Source organism: Triticum aestivum, chromosome 6B (assembly GCF_018294505.1).
Source record: "Triticum aestivum cultivar Chinese Spring chromosome 6B, IWGSC CS RefSeq v2.1, whole genome shotgun sequence".
Classification (NCBI taxonomy): Eukaryota; Viridiplantae; Streptophyta; class Magnoliopsida; order Poales; family Poaceae; genus Triticum; species Triticum aestivum.
The window spans coordinates 260629686-260642270 of NC_057810.1; positions in this window are offsets into that span (position 1 = coordinate 260629686).

Here is a 12585-nt window from a genome sequence, read left to right on the forward strand (position 1 = left end):
ATGACATCCTACTTTGCTAGTCATCGTCTATGTGAATTGTATCGTGCCATACTTTTTTCATTTGTCAAAAATGTTTATGCATTCATCTACTCTTCCTGTGCATCAGCCATTTGAGTGGTCATGGGAAAATCTGGAGTGAAAACAAGGTCTTCTGAGCAGTCAGTGCTACCTGTCGATGCAGCTTTCCTGCTAGTTATAGATAGCTCCTCGGAGGAGGATTCAGAGACAGATGACTAGTCGTATTCCCCCTGATAACCCACAAGTATAGGGGATCGCAACAGTTTTCGAGGGTAGAGTATTCAACCCAAATTTATTGATTCGACACAAGGGGAGCCAAAAAATATTCTCAAGTATTAGCAGTTGAGTTGTCAATTCAACCACACCTGGATAACTTAGTATCTGCAACAAAGTATTTAGTAGCAAGGTAGTATGCAAGTAACAGTAACAGTAGCAAATGTAACAACAGCAGTTTTGTAGTGATTGTAATAGTAGCAACGGTAAACTAAATAAGCAAAGCACAATATGTGAAAAGCTCGGAGGCAATGGATCAGGATGGATAATTATGTCGGATGCGGTTCATCATGTAACAGTTATAACATAGGGTGACACAGAACTAGCTCCAGTTCATCAATGTAATGTATGCATGTATTACAAAAATAGTCATCCGTGCTTATGGGAAAGAACTTGTATGACATCTTTTGTCCTACCCTCCCGTGGTAGCGGGGTCCTAATGGAAACTAAGGGATATTAAGGCCTCCTTTTAATAGAGTACCGGACCAAAGCATTAACACATAGTGAATAAATGAACTCCTCAAACTACGGTCATCACCGAGAAGTATCCCGATTATTGTCACTTTGGGGTTGTCGGATCATAACACATAATAGGTGACTATAGACTTGCAAGATAGGATCAAGAACTCACATATATTCATGAAAACATAATAGGTTCAGATCTGAAATCATGGCACTCGGGCCCTAGTGACAAGCTTTAAGCATAGCAAAGTCATAGCAACATCAATCTCAGAACATACTAGATACTAGGGATCAAACCCTAACAAAACTAACTTGATTACATGGTAAATATCATCCAACCCATCACCGTCTAGCAAGCCTACGATGGAATTACTCACGCATGGCGGTGAGCATCATGAAATTGGTGATGGAGGATGGTTTATGATGATGACGGCGACGAATCCCCCTCTCCGAAGCCCCGAATGTACTCCAGATCAGCCCTCCCGAGAGAGATTAGGGCTTGGTGGCGGCTCCGTATCGTAAAACGCGATGAAACTTTCTCTCTGGTTTTTTCTCTGCGAAAGCAAATATATGGAGTTGGAGTTGAGGTAGGTGGACGTCCAGGGGCCCACGAGGCAACGGGGCACGCCTTAGGGGAGGGGGCGTGCCCCCCACCCTCGTGGACAGGGTGTGGGCCCCCTGACGCTGATTCTTTCGCCAATATTTTTTATTAATTCTGAAAAGTTTCTCTGTTGATTTTCAGGTCATTCTGAGAACTTTTATTTTTGCACAAAAATAACACCATGGCAGTTCTGCTGAAAACAACATCAGTCCGGGTTAGTTCCATTCAAATCATGCAAGTTAGAGTCCAAAACAAGGGCAAAAGTGTTTGGAAAAGTAGATACGACGGAGACGTATCAACTCCCCCAAGCTTAAATTTTTGCTTGTCCTCAAGCAGTTTAGTTGACAAACTGAAAGTAATAAAGAAAAACTTTTACAAACTCTGTTTGCTCTTGTTGTTGCAAATATGTAAAGCCAGCATTCAAGTTTTCAACAAAGATTATGAACTAACCATATGCACAATAACACTTAGGTCTCACGTTTATTCATATCAATGGCATAATCAATTAGCGAGCAATAATAATAAATCTCGGATGACAACACTTTCTCAAAACAATCATAATATGATATAAAAAGATGATATCTTGCTAGTCCTTTCTAAGACCGCAAAACATAAATGCAGAGCACCTTTAAAGATCAAGGACTGACTAAACATTGTAATTCATGGTAAAAGAGATCCAATCATAGTCAAAACCAATATATAGTAATAGTAATGCATGCAAATGACATCGGTGCTCTCTAGCGGGTGCTTTTTAATAAGAGGGTGATGACTCAACATAAAAGTAAATAGATAGGCCCTTTGCAGAGGGAAGCAGGGATTTGTAGAGGTGCCATAGCTTGATTTTGAAATAGAGATGAATAACATTTTGAGCGCTATGCTTTCACTGTCAACATAACAACTATGAGTTCTCGATATCTTCCATGCTACACACATTATAGGCGGTTCCCAAACAGAATGGTAAAGTTTATACTCCCCCACCACTAACAAGCATTAATCCATGGCTTGCCCAAAAAAATGGGTGTCTCCAACTAGCAACAATCATGGGGGAGTTTTGTTTACTTATTTTGATTTGATTTGAGCATGGGACTCGGCATCCTGGTGACCATCCATTTTCTCATGAATGAGGAGCGGAGTGCACTCCTCTTGAGAATAACCCGCCTAACTTGGAAGATACAAACAACCCTAGTTGATACATGAGCTGCTCGAGCATACAATACAAAATTTCATTTGAAGGTTTGGAGTTTGGCACATACAAATTTACTTGGAACGGTAGGTAGATACCGCATATAGGAAGGTATGGTGGACTCATATGGAATAACTCTGGGGGTTTATGGAGTTTGGATGCACAAGTAGTATTCCCGCTTAGTACAGGTGAAGGCTAGCAAGAGACTGGGAAGCGACCGACTGAGAGACCGACAACAGTCATGAACATGCATTAAAATTAATCAACACTAAGTGCAAGCATGAGTAGGATATAATCCACCATGAACATAAATATCGTGAATGCTATGTTGATTTTGTTTCAACTACATGCGTGAACATGTGCCAAGTCAAGTCACTCGAATCATACAAAGGAGGATACCACCCTATCATACCACATCACAACCATTTTAATAGCATGTTGGCACGCAAGGTAAACCATTATAAGCCCCTAGCTAATTAAGCATGGATAAGCAACTATAATCTCTAATTGTCATTGCAAACATGTTTATTCATAATAGGCTGAATCAGGAACGATGAACTAATCATATTTACAAAAACAAGAGAGGTCGAGTTCATACCAGCTTCTCTCATCTCAACCAGTCCATCATATATCGTCATTATTGCCTTTCACTTGCACGACCGAATGGTGTGGATAATAATAATAGTGCATGTGCATTGGACTAAGGTGGAATCTCCAAGCATTCAATTCAAGGGAGAAGACAAGGTAATATGGGCTCTTGATTAAATAAACAATCATGCACATTAGAGCCACTAACAATTTTCATTATGGTATTCTCCTCTCCACCCCCAAAGGAAAGAAAAGAAATAAAACTATTTACACGGGAAAGCTCCCAACAAGCAAAAGAAGAACGAGAAATCTTTTTGGGTTTTCTTTTAATTATTACTACTACAGCATGGAAATTAAACTAAATAATTCTTTTTGTTTTTCTTAAGGTTTATCAAACACACAAGAAGAAAACTCCAACAAGAAAATAAACTAGCATGGAGAGTACAATGAAAAAGTATGAGCACCAACAACTAGAATGAGTGTGTGAACGTGAATGTAATGTTGGTGAGAAATGTTGGGGAACGTTGCAAAAAATAAAAAATTTCTATGCTTCACCAAGATCAATCTATGGAGTCATCTAGCTACGAGATAGAGGAGTGCATCTACATACGCTTGCAGATCACGCGTGGAAGCATTCAAGAGAACGGGGTTGAGGGAGTCGTACTCGTCGTGATCCAAATCACCAATGATCCTAGTGCCGAACGGACGGCACCTCCGCGTTCAACACACGTACGGTTGGGGAAGACGTCTTCTCCTTCTTGATCCAGCAAGGGGGAGGGAGAGGTTGATGGAGATCCAGCAGCACGACGGCGTGGTGATGGAAGCAGCGGCGATCTCGGCAGGGCTTCGCCAAGCTCTACGAGAGGGAGAGTTGTTGCAGAGAGAGAGAGAGGCGCCAGGGACTTGGGTGCGGCAGCCCTCCGTCCCCCCTCTTTATATAGGGGCGAGGGGGGGGGCGCCGGCCCCCTTAGAGATTGGATTTCAAGGGGGGGCAAGGGGGTGGCTTGCCCCCCAAGCCAAGTGGGGCGCCCCCACCCCTAGGGTTTCCAACCCTAGGCGTAGGGGGGCTAAGGGGGGTGCACCAGCCCACCAGGGGCTGGTTCCCCTTCCCAATTCAGCCCATGGGGCCCTCCGGGATAGGTGGCCCCACCCGGTGGACCCCCGGAACCCTTTCGGTGGTCCCGGTACAATACCGGTAACCCCCGAAACTTTCCCGATGGCCGAAACTAGACTTCCTATATATAATTCTTCACCTCCGGACCATTCCGGAACTCCTCGTGATGTCCGGGATCTCATCCGGGACTCCGAAAAACTTTCGGGTTACCGCATACTAGTATCTCTACAACCCTAGCGTCACCGAACCTTAAGTGTGTAGACCCTACGGGTTCGGGAGACATGCAGACATGACCGAGATGACTCTCCGGCCAATAACCAACAGTGGGATCTGGATACCCATGTTGGCTCCCACATGTTCCATGATGATCTCATCGAATGAACCACGATGTCGAGGGTTCAAGTAATCCCGTATACAATTCCCTTTGTCAATTGGTATGTTACTTGCCCGAGATTCGATCGTCGGTATCCCAATACCTTGTTCAATCTCGTTACCGGCAAGTCACTTTACTCGTACCGTAATGCATGATCCCGTGACCAACCACTTAGTCACTTTGAGCTCATTATGATGATGCATTACCGAGTGGGCCCAGACATACCTCAGTCATACGGAGTGACAAATCCCAGTCTTGATCCGTGTCAACCCAACAGACACTTTCGGAGATACCTATAGTTTACCTTTATAGCCACCCAGTTACGTTGTGACATTTGGTATACCCAAAGCACTCCTACGGCATCCGGGAGTTGCACGATCTCATGGTCTAAGGAAATGATACTTGACAATGGAAAAGCTCTAGAAAACGAACTACACGATCTTGTGCTATGCTTACGATTGGGTCTCGTCCATCACATCATTCTCCCAATGATGTGATCCCGTTATCAATGACATCCAATGTCCATGGTCAGGAAACCGTGAACATCTATTGATAAACGAGCTAGTCAACTAGAGGCTTACTAGGGACATGTTGTGGTCTATGTATTCACACATGTATTACGATTTCCGGATAACACAATTATAGCATGAATAAAAGACAATTACCATGAAAAAGGAAATATAATAATAACCATTTTATTATTACCTCTAGGGCATATTTCCAACAGTCTACCACTTGCAATAGAGTCAATAATGTAGTTACATTGTGATGAATCGAACACCCATAGAGTTCTGGTGTTGATCATGTTTTTCTCGCGGAAGAGGTTTAGTCAACGGATCTGCGACATTCAGATCCGTATGCACTATGCAAATATCTATGTCTCCATCTTGAACGTTTTCACGAATGGCGTTGAAGCGACGCTTGATGTGCCTGGTCTTCTTGTGAAACCTGGGCTCCTTGACAAGGCCAATAGCTCTAGTGTTGTCACCGAAGAGTGTGATCGGCCCGACACATTGGGTAGGACTCCTAGGTCAGTGATGAAATCCTTCACCCATATTGCTTCATGCGCTACCTCCGAGGCTGCCATGTACTCCACTTCACATGTAGATCCCACCATGACACTTCTCTTGCAGCTGCCCCAGCTTACTGCCCCACCATTCAAAATATACACGTATCTGGTTTGTGACTTAGAGTCATCCAGATCTGTGTCGAAGCTAACCCTTTACGACGAGCTCTTCGTCACCTCCATAAATGAGAAACATATCCTTTGTCCTTTTCAGGTATTTCATGATATTCTTGACCGCTGTCCAGTGTTCCATGCCGGGATTACTTTGGTACCTTCCTACCAAACTCACGGCAAGGTTTACATCAGGTCTGGTACACAAGATGGCATACATGATAGACCCTATGGCTGAGGCATAGGGGACGACACTCATCTTTTCTCTGTCTTCTGCCGTGGTCGGACATTGAGCCGAGCTCAATTTCACACCTTGCAACACAGGCAAGAACCCCTTCTTGGACTGATCCATATTGAACTTCTTCAATATCTTATCAAGGTATGTGCTTTGTGAAAGACCTATGAGGCGTCTCGATCTATCTCTATAGATCTTGATGCCTAATATGTAACTAGCTTCTCCAAGGTCCTTCGTTGAAAAACACTTATTCAAGTAGGCCTTAATGCTGTCCAAAAGTTCTATATCATTTTCCATCAAAAGAATGTCATCCACATATAATATGAGAAATGCTACAGAGCTCCCACTCACTTTCTTGTAAACGCAGGCTTCTCCATAAGTCTGCATAAACCCAAACGCTTTGATCATTCATTAAAGCAAACGTTCCAACTCTGAGATGCTTGCACCAGCCCATAGATGGAGCGCTGGAGCTTGCATACCTTGTTAGCATTCTTAGGATCGAGAAAACCTTTCGGCTGCATCATATACAGTTCTTCCTTAAGATGGCCATTAAGGAATGTTGTTTTGACGTCCATTTGCCATATCTCATAATCATAGTATGCGGCAATTGCTAACATGATTCGGATGGACTTCAGCTTTGCTACGGGAGAGAAAGTCTCATTGTAGTCAACCCCTTGAACTTGTCGATAACCCTTAGCGACAAGTCGAGCTTTATAGATGGTAACATTACCATCCGCGTCCGTCTTCTTCTTAAAGATCCATTTGTTTTCTATCGCTCGCCGATCATCGGGCAAGTCTATCAAAGTCCATACTTTTTTTTCATACATGGATCCTATCTCGGATTGCATGGCTTCAAGCCATTTGTTGGAATCTGGGCCGGCCATTGCTTCTTCATAGTTCGAAGGTTCACCGTTGTCTAACAACATGATTTCTAGGACAGGGTTGCCATACCACTTTGGTGTGGAACGTGTCCTCGTGGACCAACGAAGTTCAGTAGTAACTTGATCCGAAGTAACTTGATCATCATCATTAGTTTCCTCTCTAGTCAGTGCATGCACCACAGGAACATCTTCCTGAGCTACGCTACTTTCCGGTTCAAGAGGTAGTACTTCATCAAGTTCCACTTTCCTCCCACTTACTTCTTTCGAGAGAAACTCTTTCTCTAGAAAGGACCCATTCTTGGCAACAAAGATCTTGCCTTCGGATCTGAGGTAGAAGGTATACCCAATGGTTTCCTCAGGGTATCCTATGAAGACGCATTTTTCCGACTTGGGTTCGAGCTTTTCAGGTTGAAGTTTCTTGACATAAGTATCGCATCCCCAAACTTTTAGAAATGACAGCTTAGGTTTCTTCCCAAACCATAATTCATACGGTGTCGTCTCAACAGATTTAGACGGTGCCCTATTTAAAGTGAATGTAGCTATCTCTAGAGCGTACCCCCAAAATGATAGCGGTAAATCGGTGAGTGACATCATAGATCGCACCATATCCAATAGAGTGCGATTACGACGTTCGGACCGTTACGCTGAGGTGTTCTAGGCGGCGTGAGTTGTGAAATGATTCCACATTTCCTTAAGTGCGTACCAAATTCGTGACATAAATATTCTCCCTCATGATCTGATCATAAGAAATTTATCTTTTGGTCATGTTGATTCTCTACCTCATTCTGAAATTCCTTGAACTTTTCAAAGGTCTCAGACTTTAGTTTCATTAAGTAGACATACCCATATCTACTCAAGTCGTTAGTGAGACTGAGAACATAACAATATCCTCCGTGAGCCTCAACACTCATTGGACCGCACACATCAGTATGTATGATTTCCAATAAGTTGGTTGATCGCTCCATTGTTCCGGAGAACGGAGGCTTGGTCATTTTGCCCATCAGGCATGGTTCGCACGTGTCAAATGATTCGTAATCAAGAGACTCCAAAAGTCCATCAGCACGGAGCTTCTTCATGCGTTTGACACCAATGTGACCAAGGCGGCAGTGCCACAAGTATGTGGGACTATCGTTATCAACTTGACATCTTTTGGTATTCACACTATGAATATGTGTAACAACACGTTCGAGATTCATTAAGAATAAACCATTGACCAGTGGGGCATGACCATAAAACATATCTCTCATATAAATGGAACAACCATTATTCTCGGATTTAAATGAGTAGCCACCTCGCATTAAACGAGATCCAGAGACAATGTTCATGCTCAAAGCTGGCACTAAATAACAATTATTGAGGTTTAAATCTAATCCCGTAGGTAAATGTCGAGGTAGCGTGCCGACGGCGATCACATCGACCTTGGAACCATTCCCGACGCGCATCGTCACCTCGTCCTTCGCCAGTCTCCGCTTATTCCACAGCTGCTGTTTTGAGTTACAAATATGAGCAACCGCACTGGTATCAAATACCCAGGAGCTACTACGAGTACTAGTAAGGTCCACATCAATTACATGTATATCACATATACCTTTGGTGTTGCCGGCCTTCTTGTCCGCTAAGTATTTGGGGCAGTTCCGCTTCCAGTGTCCCTTTCCATTGCCATAAAAGCACTCAGTCTCAGGTTTGGGTCCATTATTTGGCTTCTTCCCGGCAGCTGGCTTACCAGGCGCGGCAACTCCCTTGCCGTACTTCTTGAAGTTCTTCTTACCCTTGCCTTTCTTGAAACTAGTGGTTTTATTGACCATCAACACTTGATGTTCCATTTTGATTTCCACCTCCGCTGATTTCAGCATTGAAAATACTTCAGGAATAGTTTTCACCATCCCCTGCATATTGTAGTTCATCACAAAGCTCTTGTAGCTAGGTGGGAGCGACTGAAGGATTCTGTCAATTACCGCCTCGTCCGGGAGGTTAATGTCTAGCTGGGACAAGCGGTTGTGCAACCTAGACATTTTGAGTATGTGCTCACTGACGGAACTATTTTCCTCCATCTTACAACTGTAGAACTTGTCGGAGACTTCATATCTCTCGACCTGGGCATGAGCTTGGAAAACCATTTTCAGCTCTTCGAACATCTCATATGCTCCGTGTTGCTCATAACGCTTTTGGAGCCCCGGTTCTAAGCTGTAAAGCATGCCGCACTGAATGAGGGAGTAATCATCAGCATGTGACTGCCAAGCGTTCATAACGTCTTGGTTCTCTTGGATGGGTGCTTCACCTAGCGGTCCTTCTAGGACATATGCTTTCTTGGCAGCTATGAGGATGATCCTCAGGTTCCGGACCCAGTCCGTATAGTTGCTGCCATCATCTTTCAGCTTTGTTTTCTCGAGGAATGCGGTGAAGTTGAGGTTGACATGAGCGTTGGCCATTTGATCTACAAAACATTTTGCAAAGGTTTTTAGACTAAGTTCATGATAATTAAGTTCATCTAATCAAATTACTTAATGAACTCCCACTCAGATTAGACATCCCTCTAGTCATCTAAGTGATACATGATCCGACTCAACTAGACCGTGTCCGATCATCACGTGAGACGGACTAGTCATCATCAGTGAACATCTCCATGTTGATCGTATCTTCCATATGACTCATGTTCGACCTTTCGGTCTCTTGTGTTCCGAGGCCATGTCTGTACATTCTAGGCTCGTCAAGTCAACCTAAGTGTTTTGCATGTGTAAATCTGTCTTACACCCGTTATATGTGAATGTTAGAATCTATCACACCCGATCATCACGTGGTGCTTCGAAACAACGAACTTTCGCAACGGTGCACAGTTAGGGGGAACACTTTCTTGAAATTATTATAAGGGATCATCTTATTTACTACCGTCGTACTAAGCAAATAAGAAGCAAAACATGATAAACATCACATGCAATCAAATAGTGACATGATATGGCCAATATCATATTGCTCCTTTGATCTCCTCTTCGGGGCGCCATGATCATCTTCGTCATCGGCATGACACCATAATCTCCATCATCATGATCTCCATCATCGTGTCTTCATGAAGTTGTCACGCCGACGATTACTTCTACTTCTATGGCTAACGTGTTTAGCAATAAAGTAAAGTAACTTACATGGCTTTATTCAATGACACGCAGGTCATACAAAAAATAAAGACAACTCTTATGGCTCCTGCCGGTTGTCATACTCATCGACATGCAACTCGTGATTCCTATTACAAGAACATGATCAATCTCATACATCACATATATTTCATTCATCACATCCTTTTGGCCATATCACATCACAAGGCATATGCTGCAAAAAAAAGTTAGACGTCCTCTAATTGTTGTTGCATGTTTTTACGTGGCTTCTATAGGTTTCTAGCAAGAACATTTCTTACCTACGTAAAACCACAACGTGATATGCCAATTTCTATTTACCCTTCATAAGGACCCTTCTCATCGAATCCGCTCCAACTAAAGTGGGAGAGACAGACACCCGCTAGCCACCTTATGCAACTAGTGCATGTCAGTCGGTGGAACCTGTCTCACGTAAGCGTACGTGTAAGGTCGGTCCAGGCCGCTTCATCCCATGATGCCGCCGAAGCAAGATAACACTAGTAGTGGCAAGAAAATTGACAACATCTACGCCCACAAACAGTTTGTGTTCTACTCGTGCATAGAAACTACGCATAGACCTAGCTCATGATGCCACTGTTGGGAAACGTTGCAGAAAATAAAAAATTTCTACACTTCACCAAGATCAATCTATGGAGTCATCTAGTTACGAGATAGAGGAGTGCATCTACATACCCTTGTAGATCACGCACGGAAGCGTTCAAGAGAACGGGGTTGAGGGAGTCATACTCGTCGTGATCCAAATCACCGATGATCCTAGTGCCGAACGGACGGCACCTCCACGTTCAACACACGTATGGTTGGGGAATACGTCTCCTCCTTCTTGATCCAGCAAGGGGGAGGGAGAGGTTGATGGAGATCCAGCAGCACGACGGCGTGGTGGTGGAAGCATCAGCGATCTCGGCAGGGCTTCGCCAAGCTCTACGAGAGGGAGAGGTGTTGTAGAGGGAGAGGGAGGCACCAGGGACTTGGGTGCAGCTGCCCTCCCTCCCCCTCTTTATATAGGGGCCAGGGGGGCGCCGCCCCCCTTAGAGATTGGATCTCGAGGGGGGGGGCGGCCAAGGGGGTGGCTTGCCCCCCAAGCGAAGTGGGGCGCCCCCACCCCTAGGGTTTCCAACCCTAGGTGTAGGGGGGGGCCAAGGGGGGTGCACCAGCCCACCAGGGGCTGGTTCCCCTTCCCAATTCAGTCCATGGGGCCCTACGGGATAGGTGGCCCCACCCGGTGGACCCCCGAAACCCTTTCGGTGGTCCCGGTACAATACCGGTGACCCCCAAAACTTTCCCGATGGCCGAAACTGGACTTCCTATATATAATTCTTCACCTCCGGACCATTCCGGAACTCCTCGTGATGTCCGGGATCTCATCCAGGACTCCGAACAACTTTCGGGTTACCGCATACTAGTATCTCTACAACCCTAGCGTCACCGAACCTTAAGTGTGTAGACCCTACGGGTTCGGGAGACATGCAGACATGACTGAGACGACTCTCCGGCCAATAACCAACAGTGGGATCTGGATACCCATGTTGGCTCCCACATGTTCCATGATGATCTCATCCAATGAACCACGATGTCGAGGGTTCATGTAATCCCGTATACAATTCCCTTTGTCAATTGGTACGTTACTTACCCGAGATTCGATCGTTGGTATCCCAATACCTCGTTCAATCTCGTTATCGGCAAGTCACTTTACTCGTACCGTAATGCATGATCCCGTGACCAACCACTTAGTCACTTTGAGCTCATTATGATGATGCATTACCGAGTGGGCCCAGAGATACCTCTCCGTCATACGGAGTGACAAATCCCAGTCTCGATCCGTGTCAACCCAACAGACACTTTCGGAGATACCTGTAGTATACCTGTATAGCCACCTAGTTACATTGTGACGTTTGGTATACCCGAAGCACTCCTATGGCATCCGCGAGTTTCACGATCTCATGGTCTAAGGAAATGATACTTGACATTGGAAAATCTCTGGCAAACGAACTACACGATCTTGTGCTATGCTTAGGATTGGGTCTCGTCCATCACATCATTCTCCCAATGATGTGATCCTGTTATCAATGACATCCAATGTCCATGGTTAGGAAACCGTGACCATCTATTGATAAACGAGCTAGTCAACTAGAGGCTTACTAGGGACATGTTGTGGTCTATGTGTTCACACATGTATTACGATTTCCAGATAACACAATTATAGCATGAATAAAAGACAATTACCATGAACAAGGAAATATAATAATAACCATTTTATTATTGCCTCTAGGGCCTATTTCCAACAAGAAATACATACTCCCCCAAGCATAGGCTTTTGACATAAGTTGGTCTATGCCCATGGATCGCGACTACTCTCCCCGGTGTACTGAGGAGTGACATCGTACTGCCACTGGCTGGCGATCTCCTCCGGATCCCACTGATAAGATGATGGACGATAAGGGTCAAGTGGTGGTTCCGGCTCAGGGTCTGGAGCTGATGTCTGGCCACGGAGCGCATAGACAGCCTCCGGCAAGACGAGGTAAGGGCCTGCAGTTTAA